Source organism: Erpetoichthys calabaricus, chromosome 13 (genome assembly GCF_900747795.2).
Source record: "Erpetoichthys calabaricus chromosome 13, fErpCal1.3, whole genome shotgun sequence".
NCBI classification, from domain to species: domain Eukaryota; kingdom Metazoa; phylum Chordata; class Cladistia; order Polypteriformes; family Polypteridae; genus Erpetoichthys; species Erpetoichthys calabaricus.
The window spans coordinates 105,340,574-105,367,106 of NC_041406.2; the positions used below are offsets into that span (position 1 = coordinate 105,340,574).

Genomic DNA, 26,533 nt, shown 5'->3' on the forward strand with positions numbered 1-26,533 from the left:
ATATTATATATATATATAATATAATATGTATATGTGTGTATATATATATATATATATATGTATATATATGTATATATATATATATATATATATGTATATATATGTATATATGTATATATGTGACTGGAACACTCCCTTTCTGTGACACTGCACCACCCACGTTGAAGTTTCAGTCCTTAATAACCTGATTATATTCCACTGAGCCCAAAGAAGACAACACACAATCTAATGCATTTCTGGATACTTCACAGATACCACAAATGGATGCTTTAAGTGCTGAGGAACTGGGTAAACCTCTAACGCTAACAGAATTACTAGAAAGTATAAAGTCACTACAAAACGGGAAATCATCAGGCCCTGATGGTTACCCCGTAGAATTTTATAAGAAATTCTCCACTCAGCTAGCTCCCCTCTTATTGGCAACATTTACAGAAGCTAGAGACAACCAAATACTACCTCAAACATTTCGACAAGCATTAATCACCGTCTTTCCTAAACAAAATAAGGACTTGTTACAATGTGCATCATACAGACCAATTTCACTCCTGAATAATGATGTTAAGATACTCTCAAAAATCCTAGCTAGAAGGATGGAGAAAGTGCTGCCCTCGGTAATATCACAAGATCAAACTGGATTTATTAAAGGCCGACACCTATCTTCAAATCTCCGACGCTTGTTTAATGTTATTTATTCACCAGCAAAATCAAACACCCCAGAGATATTACTATAATTAGACGCAGAAAAAGCATTTGATATGATTGAATGGAATTACCTTTTCACTGCATTGGAGAAATTTGGGTTTGGCCCGAATATTTGTGCTTGGATCAAACTACTGTATACCAATCCAGAAGCTTCAGTTTGTATTAATAACATTTGCTCAGACTACTTTAAACTAGAACGTGGTACCAGACAAGGATGTCCCTTGTCACCACTGTTGTTTGCAATTGCTATTGAACCATTGGCGGTTCACTGCCGAAATTCTTATCAGATAAAGGGGATTGTCAGAGAAGGACTGGAACAGAAAATTTCTCTATATGCTGATGATATGGTCTTATATATATCAGACCCAGAAAACACTGTCCCCGCTGTTTTAACAGCACTAACAGAATTTCAAAAGATATCTGGTCTTACAATTAATCTGAATAAAAGTATACTCTTTCCAGTGAATTCACAAGCATATAATATTAGATTAGACACCGTACCTTTTACCATAGCAGATCAGTTTAAATACCTAGGGGTAAATATCACAAGTAAACATAAAGCTCTTTATCAACAAAATTTTGGCGTCTGTATGGAAAAAATTAAGCAAGACTTGCATAGATGGTCAACCCTTCATCTCACTCTAGCCGGAAGAATTAACATTGTTAAGATGAATATCCTTCCTAAACTTCTCTTTTTATTTCAAAACATTCCAATATATATCAGTAAATCGTTTATTAAACAGTTAGATTCAATAATAACCTCATTCATTTGGAACTCAAAACATCCACGTATCCGAAGAGTGACCCTACAAAGACCTCAGGCAGAAGGTGGCATGGCTTTACCTAATTTTCAGTTTTATTACTGGGCAGCAAACATACAAGCCATAAAAACCTGGACACAAATAAATGAACATACACAGGCTTGGTCCGCAATAGAAGTAAAATCCTGTAGTACTTCTTTATATTCCCTGCTCTGCTCTCCAATAAATGAAAGTTATCGCAAATATACTAATAACCCAATTGTGCTTTACTCACTCAGAATATGGAACCAAATTAGAAAGCATTTTAAGATGGAAAATCTTTTATCAGTGCACCTCTGCAAGAGAACCACCTCTTTCAACCTTCGCAAGTATATCCAGTTTTTAATACCTGGAAAAGTTTTGGGATTAAAATGCTCAGAGATCTTTATATAGACAACATATTTACATCTTTTGAACAATTACGTTCAAAATTCAACCTCCCAGCTACACATTTCTTTTACTATCTTCAAATTAGAAATTTTGGTAAACAGAAATTGCCCGATTTCCCCCACCTTGCACCCTCCACAATGCTGGAAAAAATACTGCTCAATTTCGAGGAAACAAACATTATTTCCGCAATATATAAAATCTTATTAGAGTCCCTACCTTTCAAAGATCCAAGAGGACATTGGGAAGAAGATCTCTTAATCAATATATCAGAAAAGGAGTGGAAGGTAGCAAAGCAGAGAATTCATTCGAGTTCTATATGCGCAAAGCATAGAATTATTCAACTAAAAATTATATATCGAGCCCATCTGTCTCGCTTAAAACTGTCCAAAATGTTTCCAGGGCAGGATCCAACCTGCGAGCGCTGCAACCAAGCTCCTGCCTCACTGGGTCACATGTTTTGGGCCTGCACCAAACTAACATCATTTTGGACAAAAATTTTTAAGTGCCTCTCAGACAGCCTTGGTATCACAATCCCTCCTAAGCCATTAACAGCTGTGTTCGGTGTTCTTCGAGATGGACTTGAATTGGAGAAGGACAAGCAAACTGTGATTGCATTCACTACACTTTTGGCATGCAGACTTATTTTGTTAAATTGGAAGAATCCTAATTCTCCTCTTATAAGTCAGTGGGAAACCGATATTTTATATTATTTGAAATTGGAAAAAATCAAATTTTCAGTTAGAGGATCTGTATAAATTTTTTTCAAAACATGGCAGGATTTAACCAATATTATTTTAGAATAAGAGAAATAACTATTATCGCATTTAACTCCCTTCTCCATCTCTTATTTACATAGATATTTACTTCTCCCTTTCTTTTGTTTAATGTTGCCTTATTAAAAAGCCTTAAGCAATTTTCCTTTAGCTAAGCTCTCCTTCTCAGGGGTGGGGTTTGATTAGTCTTCAAATTTGTTGGGTTATAAATTGATCTGTTTGTATGGAATGATTACAATGAAAATTAATAAAATAAAAATATTAATAACCTGATTAAAATGAAATTTATTAGTGTAACGTTGACTCTGTTGCCATAACAAAGATTGCATACTATGCATCTGCTTAATCTGTAACTGCAATGGTACCGCTTGAAAGCAAGCAATGTCTCTGAGAAATAAGTCTGAGATTGCTGACCTTCTTTGACGTATAAAGATAGCATCATTTTTTTTCAGAGTGAATTTTAAGGTGTGGTGGCTATTCAAGCTTGAAAGATCTTCTGTGATTGTAATTTTCAAACTACTTGGCTGCATCTTCCAAAGTAACATGCAGCATGTTTTAAGTGCAGAAAACGCATTGATGCCATCAATGGAGCATCTGTGACTAATGGTCATTTATGGCCTATGAAATCCACAGAATAACTCATTAGTGAGTGACAAGGCTTTGGTATTTCCTCTCAGTTGTACAAGGGAATGCTGACTGATGGCTGAAATTACTAATGAAATCTATAGATTCTGATGCCCACACTGAATTGTACCTACACATATGCATAAATCCGTGCTACTCTCTTAGCTAATGTTATGGCTGAGTGATTTTAAATATACCAGTAACACATTTAATCACCTTTACATCATGCATAAAGACTAGTGTGTTGAAAATCAAAATTATTATTACAAAAACTAGTTTTATTTTTGTTTTTATTTTCATCTTTTATTATTTAAGTTATTAACTATCTTACATTAAGCTAGTTATTATTTTAGGTTTTTTATTATTTATCCCATATTTAAAAATCTGTTAATGGTTTTTGATATTCATAAAGTAATGTATTATTGTTATTGCTCTTTTATATTCTTAAAGACAATCATTTGAGTTGAGCAACTAAATATTTTCTGCATATTGTATAATTTGATTGTTTTTGTTTAGTTCTAGTTTTCAGACATTTCTTTATTGTTATTTTAGTTTTAGTTAACAGAATCATTTTTTTTTTCATTAATGACATGTTTCATTATAGTTTCATAAATGCATTGGGGAAGATAGGTAGCAACATTTACAACAAAAGCAGCAGAAATGCTGATGTCATATTTATTTGGTCCTATATCTGCTATTACCTTTCACAACCTACTGCAATGTCCAAGAAAAGAAAGGCTGATAAAGAGAGAAGTAATTATTGATATAGTTTTGTTTGCATTGAGTATATAAAGTGTTATTTTTTTGCCCTCATTAAAATTGAATTGGACACCATTGTGCTAGAGGGAAGATAGTAGAATTTGAGCTGTGCCCACATACAGTAAGTAATGTTGTTATCTGTGTATAGTAGTGGTTCTCTGGAATTTATATGACTCCATTCTACTGATAGTGAGATTATTTATACCTTTGAAATTATGTTTAAGTTATTGTTAAAAAAAACAAAAAAAAAAAAAACTGTGTTTTTTTAACCTGATATTTGGAGCTCTGGTGTATAACCAAAATGCAGCTTTATTACCTGATATTTTTGTTTGCAATAATGAATATTTTCCTCTCTTTTTTTCTCTCAGGAATATGAACTTCCATATGGAATCTTTGCCCTCATTCAAAGGATTTATCTCAGAATCCTGCCGTATACACTAAATCTGTGTCTGACTAGGCCAGACCCTCTGTACACTTTGGGTAAGTGTCAAGCTGTTCAGTTTTCTATGGGTAAAACTTTTAAAACACCCAGAATATTGCTGTGTATTCCCATGGTAATTTCTGTTTTCTTTCTGCATTCTAATGACAACATTTTATAAGGGAGTTGAAAAGAAGTAGGTAAAGCCAGCTAGCCTTTTGACACTTTGGCCTTTTATGAGAATGTTGTCGTGTTTGTTCTCTTCACTATAGTATCTTTCTTGAATGAAATGGCTTTTATTATCTCCTTTAGTACCCTATGAGTTTGGGCAGCCTTCCTAAACTTGGCAGGTCACCAGGTTTGGGGTTGTTTTTTCTTTTTGTAAATCTCAAACAAATAGATTTTGTCCCAGCTTTAATTCTGTAACAGATTCAATGTGATTCTTCTCGTAACTGCCTGGATCAAGGAGACTACAGCAGGATGTATTTGTCTTAAATTGGTGCACCTTTAAAAATACACTGTTCTCAATATTGTGTTGGCTTAACATTTATCGGAGGGGAAATGATTAAATGATGTCAAACTGACCGATTAGCATGACTGCTTTCTCTCCCGCTCTTTAAAGGAAAATAAATGTGCTGCTTTTTTGTCTTTTGATTAGATGACCTTGTGCTCATCTTGTGAACCATTTATACCAGTGTGAAATTAAAATGAATAATGGGATCAATCACCAAAACTCTAAATGTTGAGACATAATAGTTTTCCTTGATTTTCTAACTTATTGGAATACTTATTTTTAATCAAAAATAGCTGTAAACTGAATAATAGAGACCTTTAACAATTTTAGCTATTTAGGGAATCCTACCATTAGTAGTTGTTTTGTCTAAATTACAAATAAAGACATACAAAATATTTATCAAGTTATATGTAAAATCTCACATCACAACACTCCACCCCGATGAATATTTTGTACAATGTCTTTCTAAACAGTCTTAATTGTTTAAAGAGTCTGTTGAATAACTTGTGCTTTGGTTTGCAGTATTTGCTCTCCCAATGTTAAAAGTTGTCCATGGCCATTTGTCCATTACACATCTTCTTTATTTCAAAGACAATCTGAAGAACTTGGATGCGCTTCTGATGACTTGTATCTGCTCTGGCTTGCTTCAACTGTTTGTTTAGCTTTCTTCAGTCTTCATATGTCATAAGATCTGGTGGTTCAAAATGAGACAAGTCCACACTTTCCACTAAACTAGCCCACTGCAATTTAGTCTGTTGTGTGAATTCCTAAAACTGACCTGATTTTGTGTCTAACTGCTAATTAGACCCTTGTCCCAAACTATCTGTTTAAGCATATGCAGCTGTACAATTAATATCACAATTTGAAAGGTAACATGCCACAGGTGCCAGTACAACCACTTTTGCCCAAGTGAGAGCACATGTGCCACTGCATAAACTGTTTACAAACCAACCTTTGTGGCCCCTCTTCACACATTTGGGGTTGATTTAGTTTCCTCTTGTGCTTTCCTACCCATGGTGCAACTCTTGACTGCCATCAGCCTTTACCAGTATAGGCTGGCATCACCACCATGAGAAATCACAGCTATGCAACTCATTATTCCCCCTGTAGGCCACCCCTAGAGCTGTTTGCTCACCATTTGCATACTCGATGTGCTAAACACCTCGGTTCAGAATTGGCCCACTGGTTCTCTGCTTGTACCACAGCCGACAACCTCAGCAGGGCTTCCGTATTTTCCCAATTAGACTATACCTAAACATCAGAGCCCATATGACTTGCAAATGTACCAGCTGTACCTGCTTTCCTGAAATATTCACCAATTTTCTTAGTATACATTTTCCTTAATAATAGTATTAATTATATTAATTATCCCACTTAATTAATACCCAGAATGTATACTTTATGAACCCAAAATTAATCTCCTTATTTTGGCATTCCTAACTGGTTTATTCAGTTTCCATCCCTTGGAATATAAATTTGCTGCAGTAATGAACAAACCTTTCCTTTTAAACTATAGCTATTCTGACTAGACTTATTATTGCATGACTTGTGGACTTGTTACTCACTTAAACCCCAGTAAGTGTCTCTTTCTTGCTGTGTCTTGTGTTCTTCTTCGTGTCTTTGTCTTTAGTCTTTGCTTATTGTCTTTTCCTGTTTCTTTTTTTTTTTAATTCCGCTATGTAGGCAAGTCTGCAAAATGGAAGGTGACAAAGCAGTTTCTGTCCATTTCATTTTCTTGGTTGTCGACCTAGTGCCAAAACTCAAACTTTGCTTCCAGGCATTCATTGGAACAGCTTGGCCACACTGCCACTCTGCTCCAATGTACTAATGGTAACCCAATCTCCTGCATGGATTTTACTCTGCTAATTGCCTTCACTATTTATTACCTGCACAAACCCAAAGTCTGTATCCTTAAGCCATTATCCATTTCTTTCCCACTAGTCAACAATTGCCATTCACACTCACCAGCTTCTCTGCCTTCTATCTGATTTCTTTGTCCCAAATCAAATTTCAGTGCAGCACTGGTTACCTTTCCTAACAGTGGTGAAATATCTATCAGTGTAGCATGTTCTTTAAACACTGGACAGACCTCAGAATTATCTGGAGATTGTGGTGCAGTGGAGAATAATAATGGAAGAAAACATCCTTGCTGTTTCCCCTTCCTTTCATCTCTCTCCATCTCCTCGCACTCACATTCCCACTCTTTTTCTGAGCACCCATCTGTCTCAGGTAAGTCACCCACCCATGTTTTAGGGTTCCAGTAAGATCACATTACTATTGCCCTAACTTTCACCATGGGTGGTTTTCTCTCCTTGTTCCTCCTGCTTTCTGTGCTTTCCACTTAAGCAATGGGTGTTCTACATGCTAGCACTTCACAATTATCACACCAACTGTTACATCTTTCAAAACTCTTACAACATTCCACAACTTTTGCTTTCAGTCACTTTGCTATTTTCTTTCTCACATTGATCTTCCTTATTACCAATAATACAAGATAGTAAACCTCTTATAACAGCAGCTGTCTTCCTTTATACCTGATCTCTGTTTTCCTGCTTTTAATCCTTCCAGCCCCCTTCCATTTTGTGGCATGCTCAGCTCAGCTTCTACTTTCTCTACCTGCACTACAGGTTTACATTTCCTAGCTTTGGCCTGCTTACCTCTGCCACTCCACTGGAAGATGGCTGACTTTAATATGAATTTAGGCATTTCTGAGTCTACAATTATAATCTAATACAATTTGCCACCTTCGTTATGGGTAGGCCTAGTTTTGCCCCTGTAAGCAAACATACACACACGTACACCAAGATTCTAAACAAATAAGTGCCATATGAATGATGCATGCATGTCCCATCACTCCCTAGCACTTTAACCACTTAAATGCCGTATGAATGACACATGCAATGTTCCACCACTCTCTAGCACTTTAATTAGGGACTCACTACCACCAGCACTAACAAACATGCTGATGTCCTCGTGACACACATGAAGTCTGTACACTTTGTTTTTTATATTCCATTCAGCAACCAAACAATCTTTACTTCCACCGCATTTGTACACTGGATGCCCTAAAATTCACATACATATACACGTATATAAACACACATATACATCAACAGTATTTGCAAACAAGGTGCAAAACATGGTTACCCCAAAATCCTGCCCGACTATGCCAATTGTTTTGTCTAAATTACAAATAAAGACATACAAAATGTTTATCAAGTTATATGTAAAATCTCACATCACAACAGTAGTCTTTGAGCCTCTTTTTATAGGTTTGTAAAGTGCAAGTCTGCAGTATTTCTTGTCAGTATCAGGGTCATTTTAATCTGTGCTGATATTATTCCTAAAGGTAATTTACATGTTTATAAAAGCCTACTTTGCAGTGCTATGATAACCTTATGTAATGATGCAACCCTGCACTATCTGGAGGAAGTAATGTGTGATGGCAGTCCAGTGGTGTTTGTTTTTGAAATAACAGGCTTATATTTAAGGTTAGCATAGCACATTTATGAGATAAATACTGTATGTTACAGCATATCTCTGTTTAGCGTTTATGTTATAAACGCTTTGAACCTGGTTAAGCTGAAAGGGTTGTTAAAATTCAATTAACGTCTACATTTAAAACCAAAACAACCAAAAAACAGCATGTGTTGAATAAGTGACTCTTGCCATCTCCTGGCCTTCGTTTTTGTCTTCATATGTATTTTTTGGTTAAGATCACCAGTATTCTTGGCTGTAAGTTTCCCTTGTTCATTACATTCTCCCCTTTTTGTTGCTTTTAAGGTGGGGCATACTAGTTCTTGAGGCTACTAATACATGTTATTTATTACAGTGGCTTGTTAGCTTTATGGTGCTGTTCCATCACTCATTTATGATTGAAGATAATTATGTCTTAGAACTCTTTTATTTTCATAAATACCTTATTGAAATAGTTATTGTATTAAGAAAACAGATTCAAATTAGGAGATTGGTTACTGTGCCAGATGCTGAACAAGGACTTAACTGTATTTCCTTCTAGTCCTTAAAAGTGAGCTTTAAGTACTTTTCATCAGATAAAGGCAGCATTTTTGGGGGCTTTCACCACATTTTTTAATTTTCAACTTGTCAGTTTCCTAAAATTATTTGATCTCAGATTTAACACCACATCTTGAAAATTTGGTGTGGTATTCTGTTGCTCATTGACTGTAACCTTGCTGATATAACACTGTTAATTTTTTATGTCAAATTATGTTAGCTTTGCGATTTTTAGTTGTCTAATCAAGACACCTTCTCAGTATTTTTGGTTACTATCGGGTACAGCAATTCATTTTTTTAAAAAGTATTGCTTTCTTGACTCTTTCTTATTATTGCCTCTTGTGACAATATTCAGAATGATTCCTTTTCATGATTTGGATCTTTATTTAAGGTCAGGGATATACAGGTGGAATCCTGTTGTAACAAAATTCATGGGACCATAAAAATATTTTGTTATAACAGAAATTTCATTATAACAAATAATGAAATAAATACATATACTGTTGTCACCGGGGTCAACTGCGATTCACCATCTCTAACTGCATAGGCTCAAGGACAGCTGGCAGCTCCTCTGCTGCATCTTACCACATAGAGTGCTAGTCGCATGATGTTTGGAACATTTTAACACCCATCCTGCACTCACCTTCCTGTCTCTCGTGCAGCTATCTCTGTGACCCCAAGCATGACAAAACCTGTTTAAAAAAGAAAAAAAAAGAAAACGCTTCTTAAACTGTAAAAAAAAGTATTTAATTTGAAATGAGACATTAGATGTAACTTTTTTATAGAAATGCAGGTATGAATACAGACTAAAAATGAGAATTTAGATGCAACCATTTTTTTTTTTTTCTTTTAGCTTTCCTAATTTTTTTTTTTTTCATTCAGGTCCCAACGCCTGATCTTTTACTTTTTCTTCTATTTTTTTTTCGATCCATCAAAGTTGTTGAGACTGTTGAAGGAGCGATTCCAATTGCTTTTGCCACATCATTTTTTACTTTCCAGAATCAACTTTTTCAAGGATTTTTAATTGTTCTTTTAGCATAAAATGACACCTTTACTCACTTTTTTTTTGGCTCATGAAACTCAAACGGTAGAGTATCTGTATATGACACACCTACCCACGCGATTGCTCTGACTCAGAATTCAGCTATGTATATGATGTCTCGTCTATACTTCTGCTGAACCATGCCGAGACTGCCCAAGACAGGAAATTTTGCGACACACTGTCACTTTCTTTTGGTTTTACAAGAATGAAGACAGCCTGTTGCAGGTTTTCTGAGACTCATAGAAGGTGTAGGTGCAGTATTAAGTATTGTTTGCATCACATTATCATCTTCAGTGGCCATTTTTGGTTGAGAAAACATTTGTTATATTGAAATTTACATTTTATTAAAACAAAATCCATTTACATTATGTTGTATGAATGTTTTGTCTGGACCAATAAAAAGTATTTGTTGTTCTGAAAATTTTGTTACTTCGGTTTTCACTATAACAAGATTTGATCTGTGTTATGTTACATATGTATGTATATATATATATATATATATATATATGTATATATATATATATATATGTATATATATATATATATATGTATATATATATAAAAAACTAAAAAGAAGAGATTTACAGCACGAGTCACACGCGGGAACGAAGGTAAATGACGTTAATTTTTGACTGTCTTTTAATACTGTGTAACCATACATATTAACACATGTGCAATTAAACGTGTGCATTTACGGGCTGATTTCTCAGGCTTAAAAGCTCGCCTTTTACTAAAAAGGTAAATGCAAAACTATTTTCAATCAGTTATTGAAACGCTCCCGTTAAGGATTGCAATAACATATTCGCGAGATAAAAGAACGAAGTAGGGGGAAATGGAGGAAGAGCCGCGAACAGCTAAGAGCAAAAAATTAATAAAAACAATTGAGAACGGAGCGAGTTAAGCATACAAGCATGTTCATAAGGGAAACAAAGCACGGTGTAAAACGTAACTTTAAATTAAGTTTATAGAAACGCTCCCGCTGCGGATTGCAATAACATATTCGCGAGATAAAAGTTTAATGAGAACACACGAGGTATAAACGAACCACACGCCGTGGCGCAACGTTAGGGGGCAACAGTTTCAACCATTCTATGATCTCCTTCTCGCAACTGAAAGACGGCACATGGCGGATGTTAGCCGACTTGCTGACCGCAACGTTAGGGGCTTCAAGTATGGCGCTGACGCCACATCTCAGTGCCAACACTTTGCAGACTGTACTTAAAAGACACGCCCTCCTCACTGGACAGTTAAAAACACCAATCAAACTAACGATGACATCAAGTATTACCCAATCAAACGTAGGAAAGGAGGCATCTTCATAAAATGCGTGTGGGATGATTTGCATGAGACGCTGCTTTAAAAAAAAAATGATAAAAAAAATACGGGATAAATCCCGTCCAGTATTGATTCAAAACGGGACGCGCAATTTCATTCTCAAACGCGGCACGATTCCGTATTTTAAAGGACGGGTGGCAACCCTACAGTGCCAGGTAACCACCCCATACAATCAGATTGTGATTCAGACTAGGAATGCAATGAATGTAATTACCCCGATCTACATACAAGGCGAAAGTCTTGCAACATTCAAAGATGATGGTTTGGGATAATTAGTACTTATTAAGTACACCATGCAACATAAAAGAGCTTATGAAGCCTTGATCCGAAAAAAGCAAGATCTCAGAGATCGTAAAAAAAAAAAGGAGGTAATGTCGTTTTACTCGCTGTAGATTTTAGTCAAACATTACCAGTTATTCCACGAGTGAGACCAGCAGATGAACTCAACGCGTGTTTAAAATCCATGCTTCTCCCACGGTCGGTTATATGTCGCGTGTTCTCGGGTAGGTACACCAAAAAAATGTATACATTTAAGCATGTAATGGGCAAAGAAAAAATTAGGTATACCCGAAGGCACTGCAGTAGTACTCAATGTAACTTTACTTCTTAAATGTTAATGGTTTACTGTTTAATAATTTATACGCTTCTTATATATTGTTCAAATTCTTTTATCAAAATACCAGTGACAGCGCAATGCACGATAACATGGAGTGAATACACCATACGCATCTGCCCACGGCCGCCCTGGTGTGCGCAGATAGGAGTTGATTCTAAAATAAAATAAACATAAAAAGAGTAATACAATCATCACCCATAAAGCGGATAGCGGACGTGACGTATTATATGTGTACCACATTTCAAGTCAATAGGTGAAACGGTTTTGCAAGCTACAGGTGATTTAAAATCCTGGACAGACCAACGAAAAGCCACGGTAGCAAATTATAGAAGAAGATTTTACTGTTTAATAATTTATATTTATATGAAATGTGCTTCTTATATATTACTTCATATTCTCATATGATAATGATGTTAATGTTGTTTATATTGATTTCTATGTTATTGTAAGTGCATCTATGTGTGTATATGTATGTATGTATGTATGTGTGTATATATATATATATATATATATAAAAAATATATATATAAAAAATATATGTGTATATGTATATATAATATATCTCTATATGTGTGTATATGTGTGTGTATATGTGTATATGTATATATATATGACAGCAACACTCATAACAATGACAACACAATTACATTGACAATCATGTTACGTTATTTTTAAAATGTTTCCTTTACTTTTTCATAACCTCTTTAACACACTACTTCTCCGCTGCGAAGCGCGGGTATGTTGCTAGTATATATATATATATATATATATATATGTGTATATGTAGATATGTATATATATGTATATGTATATATATGTTTATGTGTGTGTGTATATTATATATATAAAAGACAGCAACACTTATAACAATGACAACACAATTACATTGACAATCATTTTACGTTATTTTTAAAATGCTTCCTTTTTTTTTTCATAACCTCTTTAACACACTACTTCTCCGCTGCGAAGCACGGGTATTTTGCTAGTATATATATATATATATATACATACATATACACACATACATGCAGTTTCAATAACATAGAAATCAATATAAACAACATTAACATCATTATCATATGAGAATATGAAGTAATATATAAGAAGCACATTTCATATAAATATAAATTATTAAACAGTAAAATCTTCTTCTGTAATTTGCTACCGTGGCTATTTGTTTGTCTGTCCAGGATTTTAAATCACCTGTAGCTCGCAAACCGTTTCACCTATTGACTTGAAATCTGGTACACATATAGTACGTCACGTCTACTATCTGCTTTATGGGTGATGATTGTATTACTCTTTTTATCTTTATTTTATTTTATTGTAGAATCAACTCCTATCTGCGCACACCAGGGCGGCCGTGGGCAGATGCGTATGGTGTATTCACTCCATGTTATCGTGCATTGCGCTGTCACTGGTATTTTGATAAAAGAATTTGAACAACATATAAGAAGCGTATAAATTATCAAACAGTAAAACATTAACATTTAAGAAGTAAAGTTACATTAAGTACTACTGCAGTGCCTTCGGGTATACCTCATTTTTTGTTTGCCCATTACATGCTTAAATGTATACATTTTTTGGTGTACCTACCCGAGAACACGCGACATATAACCGAGCGTGGAGAAGCATGGATTTTAAACACGCGTTGAGTTCATCTGCTGGTCTCCCTCGTGGAATAACTGGTAATGTTTGACTAAATTCTACAGCGAGTAAAACGACATTACCTCCTATTTTTTTTTTTACGATCTCTGAGATCTTGCTTTTTTCGGTTCAAGGCATCATAAGCTCTTTTATGTTGTATGGTGTACTTATCCCAAACCATCATCTTTGAATGTTGCAAGACTTTCGCCTTGTATGTAGATCGGGGTAATTACATTCATTGCATTCCTAGTCTGAATCACAATCTGATTGTATGGGTGGTTACCTGGCACTGTAGGATTGCCACCCGTCCTTTAAAATACGGAATCGTGCCGCGTTTGAGAATGAAATTGCACGTCCCGTTTTGAATCAATAAGGGACGGGATTTGTCCCGTATTTTTTTAATCATTTTTTTTTAAAGCAGCGTCTCATGCAAATCATCCCACACGCATTTTATGAAGATGTCTCCTTTCCTACTTTTGATTGGGTAATACTTGATGTCATCGTTAGTTTGATTGGTCTTTTTAACTGTCCAGTGAGGAGGGCGGGTCTTTTAAGTAGAGTCTGCAAACTGTTGGCACTGAGATGTGGCACCCGCTGCAGTATGCGTCCCTTATTTTTTTGTATTAAAAGTGGTAACCCTACCTGGCAGGTAACAGTTATGTTTGGTCATGAAGTCGTCTAAAATCCGCCACGTGCCCTATTTTAATTGCGAGAAGCAGATATATATAGCCAAATTCTCGCGCTTCGTTGCGGCGAAGTACTGCTTTTCATTTTTTAAGAAGAAAAGAAAACCTTTTTAAACGGATCGAAAATATACCAATAACAATTTGTTAAGGATCTGTTTTTTTGTGAACCTCGCTTTTCACAGCTGTCACGCTACGGCGTGTGTTTCGTTTATTTGACAGTATGTAGATCGTGGTAATTACATTCATGGCATTCGTTTTCTGAATCACAATCTGACTGTATGGGTGGTTACCTGCCAGGTCACGCTTGTGGTTGGTCAGGAAGTCGCCTTACATCCGCCACGTGCCCTCTTTCTGTTCCCAGAAGCTGATCATAGAATGGTTTTAATAGTTTACTTTCAAATAATGCAAAGAGTATGCGACACGTGTTTCTCCCTAATTCTGGGCTCATCAGGCATACACACTCACTGCATCCCCTCTCGTGAATCGAATCTCTATCGTCAGCGCCAGAGTTGAAGCCCCTAACGTTGCGGTCAGCAAGTCGGCTAACATCCGCCATGTGCCGTCTTTCAGTTGCGAGAAGCAGATCATAGAATGGTTGAAACTGTTGCCCCTAACGTTGCGCCACGGCGTGTGGTTCGTTTATACCTCGTGTCTTCTCATTAAACTTTTATCTTGCGAATATGTTATTGCAATCCGCAGCGGGAGCGTTTCTATAAACTTAATTTAAACTTACGTTTTACACCGTGCTTTGTTTCCCTTATGAACATGCTTGTATGCTTCACTCGCTCCCTTCTCAATTGTTTAATGAATTTTTTGCTCTTCGCTGTTTGGGGCTCTTCCTTCATTTCTCCCTACTGCGTTCTTTTATCACGCGAATATGTTATTGCAATTCTTAACGGGAGCGTTTCAATAAACTTACGTTTCACACGGTGCTTTGTTTCCCTTATGAAGATGCTTGTATGCTTCACTCGCTCCCTTCTCAATTGTTTAATGAATTTTTTGTTCTTCGCTGTTTGCGGCTCTTACTTCATTTCTCCCTACTGCATTCACAGTCTTTTCACGTGATTACGTGGGAGGCGTGATGACGTGACACTCAACTCCGCCTCCCACGGCCATCAAGCTGCCGTCCATTACAGTATATTGTCAAAAAAGAGGTTCCAGTTATGACCATTACGCGTTGAATTTCGAAATGAAACCTGCCTAACTTTTGTAAGTAAGCTATAAGGAATCAGCCTGCCAAATTTTAGCCTTCCACCTACACGGGAAGTTGGACAATTAGTGATGAGTGAGTCAGTCAGTCAGTCAGTCAGTCAGTGAGTCAGTGAGGGCTTTGCCTTTTATTAATTAGTATAGATTATTATTATTTTCTTTTTTTCCCGCAGTGCATTTGTAAAGTATGAAATGCTAGTGACTTGTGTAGTGTTACTTGAAACATGCGTATGAAATCTCAATCAAAAGCGATCTCATGCACAAAGTGATCAAAGAGAAAGTGAAATGGGACACACTTCGCACTGCTTCTAATGCATTTAAGAAACTGAGATGAAATTGCTTGCAATTACTCAAGCACATTAAATGCAGTCATTAAAATATGTTATTCATAGCTATACTTCTTTTTGCTGTTAGAGGTCAAAATGTTATTTAAAAATACTGACAATTAAAAACAAGCACAACAGACACCCGGGCAAACAACACTGAATGATGAAAATGCTGCAACTACCTCAGTGTCAGACTCACTAATTAGTAAATAATTAGTGAATAGTGAATAAATAGTGAATAAATATTGTTAAAATATAAAATAATAAATGTACCTTATCCCCTGTGGTGGACGGCCGGGATGCCTGTGAACCGAAAGGATTGGGGGAGAGAACAAACACAGGACAGTACTTCCGTCAGGCTGTTAAATGGCAGTCCCTGTGGGTTTCAGCAGTGTCTAGAATTCCTATAGAGCAACATGTTCGGGACAGCTCAGTTGGGTTCCGAGGGTGCCGTCAGGGGGAGCTGCAGAGCCCTATTTTGTCAGGCTTCCGCCACACCTGCCAGTTCCACCGGATTTCGCTAATGAGCCACCTGGAGTACTCCCAGCTGCAGCATAAAAGGTGCCACCTTCATTATGAGAGCCAGAGTCGGGTGGAGGGATATGAAGCTTGTTGAAGGAGGAGTGAAGTTGGAAGAAGAGAAAGTGCTGTTAAGTTATGATCTTTATTTTGGGACCTTTCTGTATCATGTTTTGGTGTGGGAGAAACCCTGAAGCAATGGGGTTTCCCATGAAAAATGAAGTGTGTGTTGCTTCTGTACTTGGCTGTGTCGAGTTTAGTTTCCTGAAGCACCCCTTACAGGCCACAACCCTTATAACTGCTTAGTAGATTTTAATAAAAATTTACCAAATTTAGTTTTGTAATTTCTATATTAACCCCAAAACAAAGTGGAAAATAACAGCTCACTCGATTCACGAACATCTCTGAACATATACAAATCGGGTTACGACGAAAAAGTTCGCCAAACTTTTGCATCTGTTCATGACCACACACTCGGTATACGAACAAGCCAGTTTCCCTTTCGGTTTGTGCGCGCCAAAGATTTCCGCATGTGTTCAGTCTCTCTGAGAGAGAGAGAGAGAGAGGGCTGGCTGCATAAGGCTGAGAAGGCAGTTAAAGAATGCACCGGGCTTGTTTTTAAAGAGACTGATTCGAGCATTGTTTTAACCTCGTTGTATTTAATGAAGACTTTTTTCTATTGGATTTTAACCTCCACTTCACTTCTGTTTACAGTGATCATGCTCGTAGCATGCATTGTTGCAATGTTACTTTTCTTGGTTGTTTATTAAATTACAGATTTTTCAAATGTTCATTTTTTTCCCTGTGCTTAAAAGTCATTTAAATAAAAAGTTTTTAGCGAGCGGTTCGTAGCGCTATAGCGCGAACTCTTGCAATGTTAGTTTTCTCTGTTGTTCATGGTTTTCTCAGTGTTATTCAATGTTTTTACATTTAGTTTACTATTACGCTGTGCATTCTATAGTGTAGTTAACTATATTTGTGCTTAAATATCTTTAAAAAAAAATATATTTACATACAGTTCACATGGTCTGGATCGGATTAATTGTATTTACATACAATCCTATGGGGGAAAATTACTTCGGGTCACGACCAAATTGAGTTATGACCAGAGTTTTGGAACGAATTACAGTCGTGACCCGAGGTTCCACTATATATAAACATATATAATTGAAAACAAAGTGTGCAGGAGCTTATAAATAACTGTGACAAGAATACTGTGTTTGCTGCAGCCTTCTTTTGTAGTACTAGAAATGTAATCTACCCTAAAAGCATAAAGAGCATCTCTTCATCGTTTGTTCAGTGTAAGCAAGACTGTTCTGTGAGTGTAGTTTTCTTATAAAGATACTTAAGGTGCTGTCCAGCAGATTTAATGAATCTAAGTGTACTGTGGAGCAGTGTAGGAAGAGAAAACAGTTCTAATTGTCAGTGGGGTTAAATTATCAAGGATATTAAAAATGATAAAATATCAGTTTGAAACTCCTTGGAAGAAAGTAAATAGTTAATGCTGCCTGGAATGGTGAGAGACTAATTAAGTTACGTTTGTGATAGGATATAGTTGTTTTGCTGCATTTATTTAGTAAGATAGTATAAAGAGTGAGTTCAATAGACATGCAGTCTGATACAGCTAAACCAGATCCAGTGAGTTACGAAATGCTTAAACCAGTAGAACAATGTCTAGTATATGCCCAAAATAGTTAGTAGCTAGGAGAGTCCATATGCATATCTTTGAATATTTAAGTCACTAAGAAGAAGTGTGCTTGAACAGAGAGAAGAATCTGCAGCAAGTAATTTGATTATCTTAGACATGAAATTTAGCAAAGTCTTTGGTGGGCAGTAAACCAAAATAAATAAAATGAAAACAACAGTAAAAATGTTCATAGAAAATAATCTAAGGAAGTAACCTGTAAATGCTAACAACCTTTAAACATACATTTTTTTAAAAGCAATAGTAATGCCTGCTCCCTTACAAGGGAGCCTAGTTTTAATGACCAATTTGCACCAATTGGGAGAAGAGCTTTAATCATTAGGCTCTTTCCAGGTTTCTCAAACAAAAGAAATTCCAGCCCATTATTAGTGATTAATTTGCTGAATACCAGAACTTTATAAGTGTGTGACAGTTAAGAGCAATATTGTTTATTGACTCTTTAATTAAAAACGTCTCAAGTGAATGTTTCCAAGAATGAGATCAGTTCGATTCTTTCCTGAACCAAATGGATGGACTGCAGTGGGCACTAGCACTGTTTACTGTATCTTACTTACGTTTATGAGTTTATAGTAAGAATTACTGTGAGCTATTCCCAGAGCAACATTTTATTTTTAAATATTACTAGAAATCTGGCCAATGCAGTTCAGATGCACTTTAAGGACCATCAAACAACAGACATGTATAAGTTGCTTGGGGAGTAATAGGATAGTAGTACCAAATAATAAAAATACTTTCTGAATGAATCCAAGGAAGTTTAAGACAGGCAAATACAAACATAATTCTTGATATATTCATACTAACACACTGGCTATGTTAGGACTACATTCACCAGGTAAATTCAAAAAGCAACCAGAAAGCAGAATTAAATATGGGGGAAATAGTAACAACAGCTTTTCCAAGCACATGAGTGAGAGCTGCTTAGTAAAAGTATGTAGTCAGAAACGCATCATTGCTCATTCTGCATAAAGATCATTACAAAAGAGAGTGAAGTGGCTTGCCTTTTTATGTTAACCACATTCACCACCTTTCTAGAAACTGTAGTGAATAACTGCTTCCAACAGTTGCACTGGGCATATGTTCCTGTACACCAGACATAAAGTATCTTGCATCTTAAGTGCCTTGAATAAAAAATTTTTAATAGAAGTTTTCTATGCCCCTTATTAAAGATAATCCATATTAATCAGCATATGTATTTTTTAACTGTTGTTTGTTGTAGGTTGTGTTGCATTTGATTCTTTTTCTATGTGGAATTATATATCCAACTTGAAAGCTAATGTTACAGGACAGACTCTCTTCCAGAGCAGGTGAAAGAAGATATTTTAGAAAACAGTACAAATAAGACTGGAAAGATCATTTATCCAGTCACAAGAAGGAAAAAAAATGCTGAAATTGTAGCCCTTATCTGAAGTGCTGTCTTGTTATGAGCATGCAGGAACAGGCTATCGGTTTCAGTGAGCCTGCCATCATTTCCTGTTGTTATCACATGATATGCTGTGGTAGTCCACAGGGACAGCAAATATTTTCTTTCTTGAAGGTAACTGTATAGCAAAACCTCATACTTTGTTTAAGAAAAAGGTGAAGGGTTTAGTACTGAAACAGCAATGAAAGAATTGAGAAAGTGATGCTGTGTCTCGTGCTATAGTGTTTTTTTTTTCTTCTTCAATTATTAATTCCAGTAAGTCAACATGTGAAATTATTTCAAAGTCGTCCAGTTTTAAGTTGGCATAAAAGGATGTTCAAAAAGAATGTTAGACTCCCACACCAATGTCAGTCTATCAATTCAGGTAAGAACAATTTTTGGTTACAGCAGTAAATTAAAATTTTAATCTGATCCAGAGTGAAGTGCTTATATACTCAGACTTGCTGAGTAGTATGTGCCTAAGTACTACAGTTTGAAGCAGTAACCTTGTGCATGTAGCTACTAATCAAAAAATCTAAATTTGTCAATCCAGGATGTTTTTGATAGAGAGGTTTTAGCTCCATGTTAAGAAATTGTCTTAGATTCTTTAGAAAATGCAATACTTGCAATAAAGTGTGTGCCATATATAACCCATTTTTTAAAAATGTATTTTCTGAGGTTTATTTTGTTTCTGCTTGTGTGGAGTTTAGGTTTTTACTTGAGGGGGAAAATATTCAGCTTTTTTAGATAGATAGATAGATAGATAGATAGATAGATAGATAGATAGATAGATAGATACTTTATTAATCCCAAGGGTAAATTCACATCCTCCAGCAGCAGCATACTGATAAAGACTATATTAAATTAAAGAGTGATAACAATGCAGGTATACAGACAGACAATATCTATAGATAGATAGATAGATAGATACTTTATTAATCCCAAGGGGAAATTCACAAATGTTATGTTAATATAATGTTAACGTTTACCCCCTGGGTGGAATTGAAGAGTTGCATAGTGTGGGGGAGAAACAATCTCCTCAGTCTGTCAGTGGAGCAGGACATTGACAGCAGTCTATCGCTGAAGCTGCTCCTTTGTCTGGAGATGATACTGTTTAGTGGATGCAGTGGATTCTCCATGATTGACAGGAGCCGGCTCAGTGCCCGTCGCTCTGCCACAGTTGTCAAACTGTCCAGCTCCATGCCTACAATAGAGCCTGTCTTCCTCACCAGTTTGTCCAGGCGTGAGATGTCTCTCTTCTTTATGCTGCCTCCTCAGCACACCACCCCGTAGAAGAGGGCGCTCGCCACAACCGTCTGGTAGAACATCTGCAGCATCTTATTGCACATGTTGAAGGACGCCAGCCTTCTGAGGAAGCATAGTCTGCTCTGTCCTTTCTTACACAGAGCATCAGTATTGGCAGTCCAGTCCAATTTATCATCCAGCTGCACTCCCAGGTATTTATAGGTCTGCACCCTCTGCACACAGTCGCCTCTGATGATCACAGGGTCCATGAGGGGCCTGGGCCTCCTAAAATCCACCACCAGCTCCTTGGTTTTGCTGGTGTTTAGTTGTAGGTGGTTTGAGTCGCACCATTTAACAAAGTCCTTGATTAGGTTCCTGTACTCCTCCTCTTGCCCACTCCTGATGCAGCCCACGATAGCAGTGTCATCAGCGAACTTTTGCATGTGGCAGGACTCAGAGTTGTATTGGAAGTCCGATGTATATAGGCTGAACAGGACCGGAGAAAGTACAGTCCCCTGCGGCGCTCCTGTGTTGCTGACCACAATGTCAGACCTGCAGTTTCTGAGACGCACATACTGAGGTCTGTCTTTAAGATAGTCCACGATCCATGCTACCAGGTATGAATCTACTCCCATCTCTGTCAGCTTGACCCTAAGGAGCAGAGGTTGGATGGTGTTGAAGGCGCTAGAGAAGTCCAGAAACATAATTCTTACAGCACCACTGCCTCTGTCCAAGTGGGAGAGGGATCGGTGAAGCATATAGATGATGGCATCCTCTGCTCCCACCTTCTCCTGGTATGCGAACTGCAGAGGGTCGAGGGCGTGTTGGACCTGTGGCCTCAGGTGGTGAAGCAGCAGCTGCTCCATGGTCTTCATCACATGTGACGTCAGAGTGACAGGCTGGAAGACATTCAGCTCACCTAGACGTGATACCTTTGGGACTAGGGTGATGCAAGATGTTTTCCAAAGCCTTGGGAATTTCCCCTGTTCCAGGCTCAGGTTGAAGATTCGCTGTAGAGGACTCCCCAGCTCCAATGCACAGGCCTTCAGCAGTCGTGGCGATACTCCATCTGGACCCGCTGCTTTGCTGGCACAAAGTCTCCTCAGCTCTCTGCTTACCTGGGCTGCTATAATTGTGGGTTGGGGTAGACTCTCTCCTATGCTGGTATCAGCAGAAGGATGGGTGGAGGGTGCAGTACTCCGAGGTGAGAGTGGGTAGGGGTGGTCAAACCTGTTAAAAAAGTTGTTCATCTGGTTTGCTCTCTCCATGTCTCTCTCGATGGTGGCACCCCGCTTCGAGCTGCAGCCAGTGATGATCTTCATCCCATCCCACACTTCCTTCATGCTGTTATTTTGCAACGTCTGCTCCAGCTTTCTCCTGTACTGCTCTTTCGCTGCCCTGAGCTGGACTCGGAGTTCCTTCTGCACGCTCTTGAGCTCATACTGATCACCACCTTTTAACAGCCCTTTTTTCTGGTTCAAAAGGCCCTTGATGTCACTTGTAATCAATGGCTTGTTGTTAGCATAGCAGCATACTGTTCTTACTGGAACTACAATGTCCATACAGAAGTTGATATAGTCAGTAGTGCAGAACAACCTCCTCAATGTTCTCACTCTGTGACTCCTGCAGGATATCCCAGTCCGTAGTTCCAAAGAAGTCTCTCAGAGCCTGCTCTGCCTCAGGGGGACCACTTCCTGAATGAGCGTGTGGTTGTAGGTAACTCCCTCACTCTTGGTTTGTAGTGAGGCTGAAGCAGAACCAGGTTATGATCTGCTTTCTCAAGCGCAGGCAGCGGGTTGGAGCTGTATGCGTCTTTAACGTTTGCATGCAGTAGGTCAATAGTCCTATTTCCCCAGGTGTTACAGTCCTCATACAGGGAGAAGGCAGGTAATGTTGATACATGGTTAAAGTCTCCAGTGATTAGCACAAGTGCCTCGGGGTGCTGTGTTTGTAATTTAGCAACTGCGGAATGGATGACGTCACTCGCTCTCTCCACGTTCGCCCGAGGAGGGATGTAAACAATAGCAACAATGACGTGTCCAAACTCTTTGGGCAAGTAATAGGGACGCAGACTTACGGCCAACAGTTCGATGTCCCTGCAGCAAGTGGAGATCTTAATGTTGACATGTCCAGAGTTGCACCATCTTGTATTGACATAGAGTGCGAGTCCTCCTCCTTTGTGCTTCCCGCAGGTACTTGCATCTCTGTCTGCTCTAACTGTACTAAACCCAGGTAGCTCCACGTTAGCATCGTGGATGTTAGTTGTTAGCCACATTTCACTAAAACACAACAAACTGCATTCTCTGTAGGTCCTGACATTTTTCACCAGCGCAGCCAGTTCGTTAATTTTATTTGGTAGTGACTTCACATTTCCCAGGATCACAGAAGGCACCGAAGGTTTGTAGCACCACTTTCTCGCTAAATGCTTGGCTTTTATCTTGGCACCGGCTCTTCTGCCGCAATACCACCTTCTTACCTCGTCAGGTAGATAGGGAATCACACCGGCGCAGGCATTTGTTCTCAGAGCTTGAAGTTGACTACTTGAATAGACTAGTCTCGGTGTGTAAAAATCCATGCCCATAGTAAAAAGTAAAAAGTGTCCAGGGAACGAGTCCACGTAAAAGAATGTGGTAGGAGTGAACAGTGAAATAGAGGAAAAAGGTGGAAAAATAAAGTCATACACGGAGCTGCTGGAATGGCTGCCACTCATGACGGCGCCTGAGTCATTACAGTAATCCCTCGCTATATCGCGCTTCGCCTTTCGCGACTTCACTCCATCGCGGATTTTATATGTAAGCATATTTAAATATATATCGCGGATTTTTCGCTGCTTCGCGGGTTTCTGCGGACAATGGGTCTTTTAATTTCTGGTACATGCTTCCTCAGTTGGTTTGCCCAGTTGATTTCATACAAGGGACGCTATTGGCAGATGGCTGAGAAGCTACCCAGCTTACTTTTCTCTTTCTCTTGCGCTGACTTTCTCTGATCCTGACGTAGGGGGATTGAGCAGGGGGGCTGTTCGCACACCTAGATGATACGGACGCTCGTCTAAAAATGCTGAAAGATTATCTTCACCTTGCTATCTTTTGTGCAGCTGCTTCCTGAAACGACATGCTGCACCGTGCTTCGCATACTTAAAAGCTCGAAGGGCACGTATTGATTTGTGCTTGAAAAACAAACCCTGTCTCTCTCTATCTCTCTCTCTCTCTCTCTTTCTCTGCTCCTGACGGAGGGGGTGTGAGCTGCCGCCTTCAACAGCTTTGTGCCGCGGTGCTTCGCATACTTAAGCCAAACAGCCCTATTGATTTGTTTGCTTTTCTCTCTATCTCTGTATCAGTCACTGCTCCTGACACGCACTCCTTTGAAGAGGAAGATATGTTTGCATACTTTTAATTGTGAGACGGAACTGTCATCTCTGTCTTGTCATGGAGCACAGTTTAAAACTTTTGAAAAAGAGACAAATGTTTGTTTGCAGTGTTTGAATAACGTTCCTGTCTCTCTATAACCTCCTGTGTTTCTGCGCAAATCTGTGACCCAAGCATGACAATATAAAAATAACCATATAAACACATGGTTTCTACTTCGTGGATTTTCTTATTTCGCGGGTGGCTCTGGAACGCAACCCCCGCGATGAAGGAGGGATTACTGTATCTTTTTTTTTATTGTCACCATTCTTCATTATCACATTAACTTAATGGTTGTTTTTCTTTTTCATGTTTTACAATTCCCTGCAGTGAATAATTCTTTTCAGCATTATCCACGCAACTTAGCATCCATGATCATTTTTTTGACATTTGTAGAAGAATAATATGAATAATGTCTATAATTACAGTATATATCTTTATGTTAATAGGGATAACCTGACAAAAAACACAGCAGGAGAATATTTGATATGAACATTAGGGTTATGCTTAGTGTTCTAATACACGTACCTCTAAAGGGTAATGGCCAGTTTGTCAGACACCACCCTTTGAAGGACTCTTCAATTTCCATGTGATAGTTGTATGTATGTCAACTGTAGAAGTGAGCTGATAAAGTATTAACAACTATTTAATTTTCAAGCTATAGAATCAACTTAAAATGTGATTACGTTTTACTTTGCAGCAATCTGTATACTTTTTAATTGGAGACTTTGGGAAGCTTAGTAGTTTCAGTGATGTGTATTTTGCCGTTTCTTGTCACCTACATATTTTGGTGTATAAAATAAAGCAAAAGCTCTACATGAGTTCCAATTTCAATCCCAAGTAACCAGTTATTTTTGTACAAATACATGTTCTAACTTACCACTCCAGAAAGCATGGTAAACATAAATTGGAGTACAAGAAAGATAATAAAGTCAGTGCTGCTGTTCCCAGTCTTTGAAGAAAGAAATCAATTTAGGAAATTTAGTTAAAGAACTTACTTAGAAAAAAAAAAAATATGAATTTTGAGTTTAAGTGTTGTTTATGATTAAACTCTCAGCCTCTGCTCCTTTACTTCACCTGAATTTCCTGTTATATGATTTATGTAATTTTCATTGCTGCCCTGGGCTAGCTCACAAAAGCAGATGGCAGCATGTTCATCAGAGCAAACATTTATTCATTCTTTCTAGGGGATAGGGATTTATGATTAAGTGGGAAGTGGTGAGTGACACACTTGTCTATGAGGCTTGAGGTTGCGTTGAAGGTTTAGAAGGCCTGAAAACAGGAAGCCCAAAGGAGCATCATTCTTCTGGCAGCATTACAAATTATAACGCAGATGAGGGGAGTGTTTTATATATGTTGATGATGGGGATTCAGGTTTTCTAGCATCTGTTTCCTAAGACACTTCCCCTTCTCAGTGTTTCTTTTAACTTGGTTAATATGAAATACAAACTGTTAGATTTTTTTTGAAAGATAAAGAGGAAAATTACCAGCTCAAAGTGTGTGATATGTGCTTAATTATTTTAAAATGATAAAGTTGTGGTAAAATCAATTATTTAGTTTAGTCAGCATTTCCATCACACATCCAGGTTATCCCAGGAATTTACCAATACATTCCCAGGTCAGGCTCATGCATGATCAAAGCCAGATGAGCAATCCTAGGAGTGTCAAATTGGCAGTTTTATCAACTTGAGACCTAGTATAGCTTTCAGGAATTTTCTGGGTTGTGAACAGCATCAGAACGTTATTTGCCATAACATCCTCATTTGCAATGTGTTGACACATGAACCTCAGGTAATGAGGAGAAGTACTTTTTACCATTTGCATTGGCTAGTTTCTTTGCATTCCAAACCTAAATTTGAACTCTTAAACCCTTGCCTTTTCATATCTTCTTAATTGTCCTTAGCAGCATAATCCCTCAACATGTAAATCTGTGTTATTTTCTTCAGTTGCAAATTTTTGACACTTACAGTGTAATAGTTGTATTGTTTATTTTCTTTGTTAAGTTTCTTCTGTTTTGTTGTTTTTATTTGTTTCTGATCTTTTATGCTTTTATACATTGTCTAATGTATCCTTGGGTTTGAAAAATGTGCACAAAAGGTAGAACATATATTAATCCATAATTATCTTTCAGAAGAACTTTGAATTCTTAGGTTAGTTTTTTGAAAAGTGAAAACTGGATGAACTTTGAAATAGGAGAACTCTTCTCCAACAGAAGAGGATACATAAAACATGGAATAATGCACATAGTTCTCCATGTGTAGCTTCTTATAAGCAGTATTAATTGAAGGTTAAAGACTTGTAAAAATCCACAAAGAAATGCCTATTTACCTGCTGGAAGTGTTTTTCCACTAGGTAGCCCTTCATTGCCATAATTGTTTACTACAGTTGTGTCTTTTACAGTATATA

General features: G+C 37.5%; 1 protein-coding gene across 1 annotated transcript in view; it reads left to right on the plus strand.

Moving 5' to 3' along the window:
• galnt1 (UDP-N-acetyl-alpha-D-galactosamine:polypeptide N-acetylgalactosaminyltransferase 1) overlaps window positions 1-26,533 on the plus strand; it is a 510,424-nt gene that overhangs the window by 108,462 nt on the left and 375,429 nt on the right. Inside the window, exon 2 of the mRNA XM_028817413.2 lies at window positions 4,417-4,528. The gene's annotated coding sequence lies outside the window, so the exon portion shown is untranslated. The remainder of the gene's footprint in view (window positions 1-4,416; window positions 4,529-26,533) is intronic.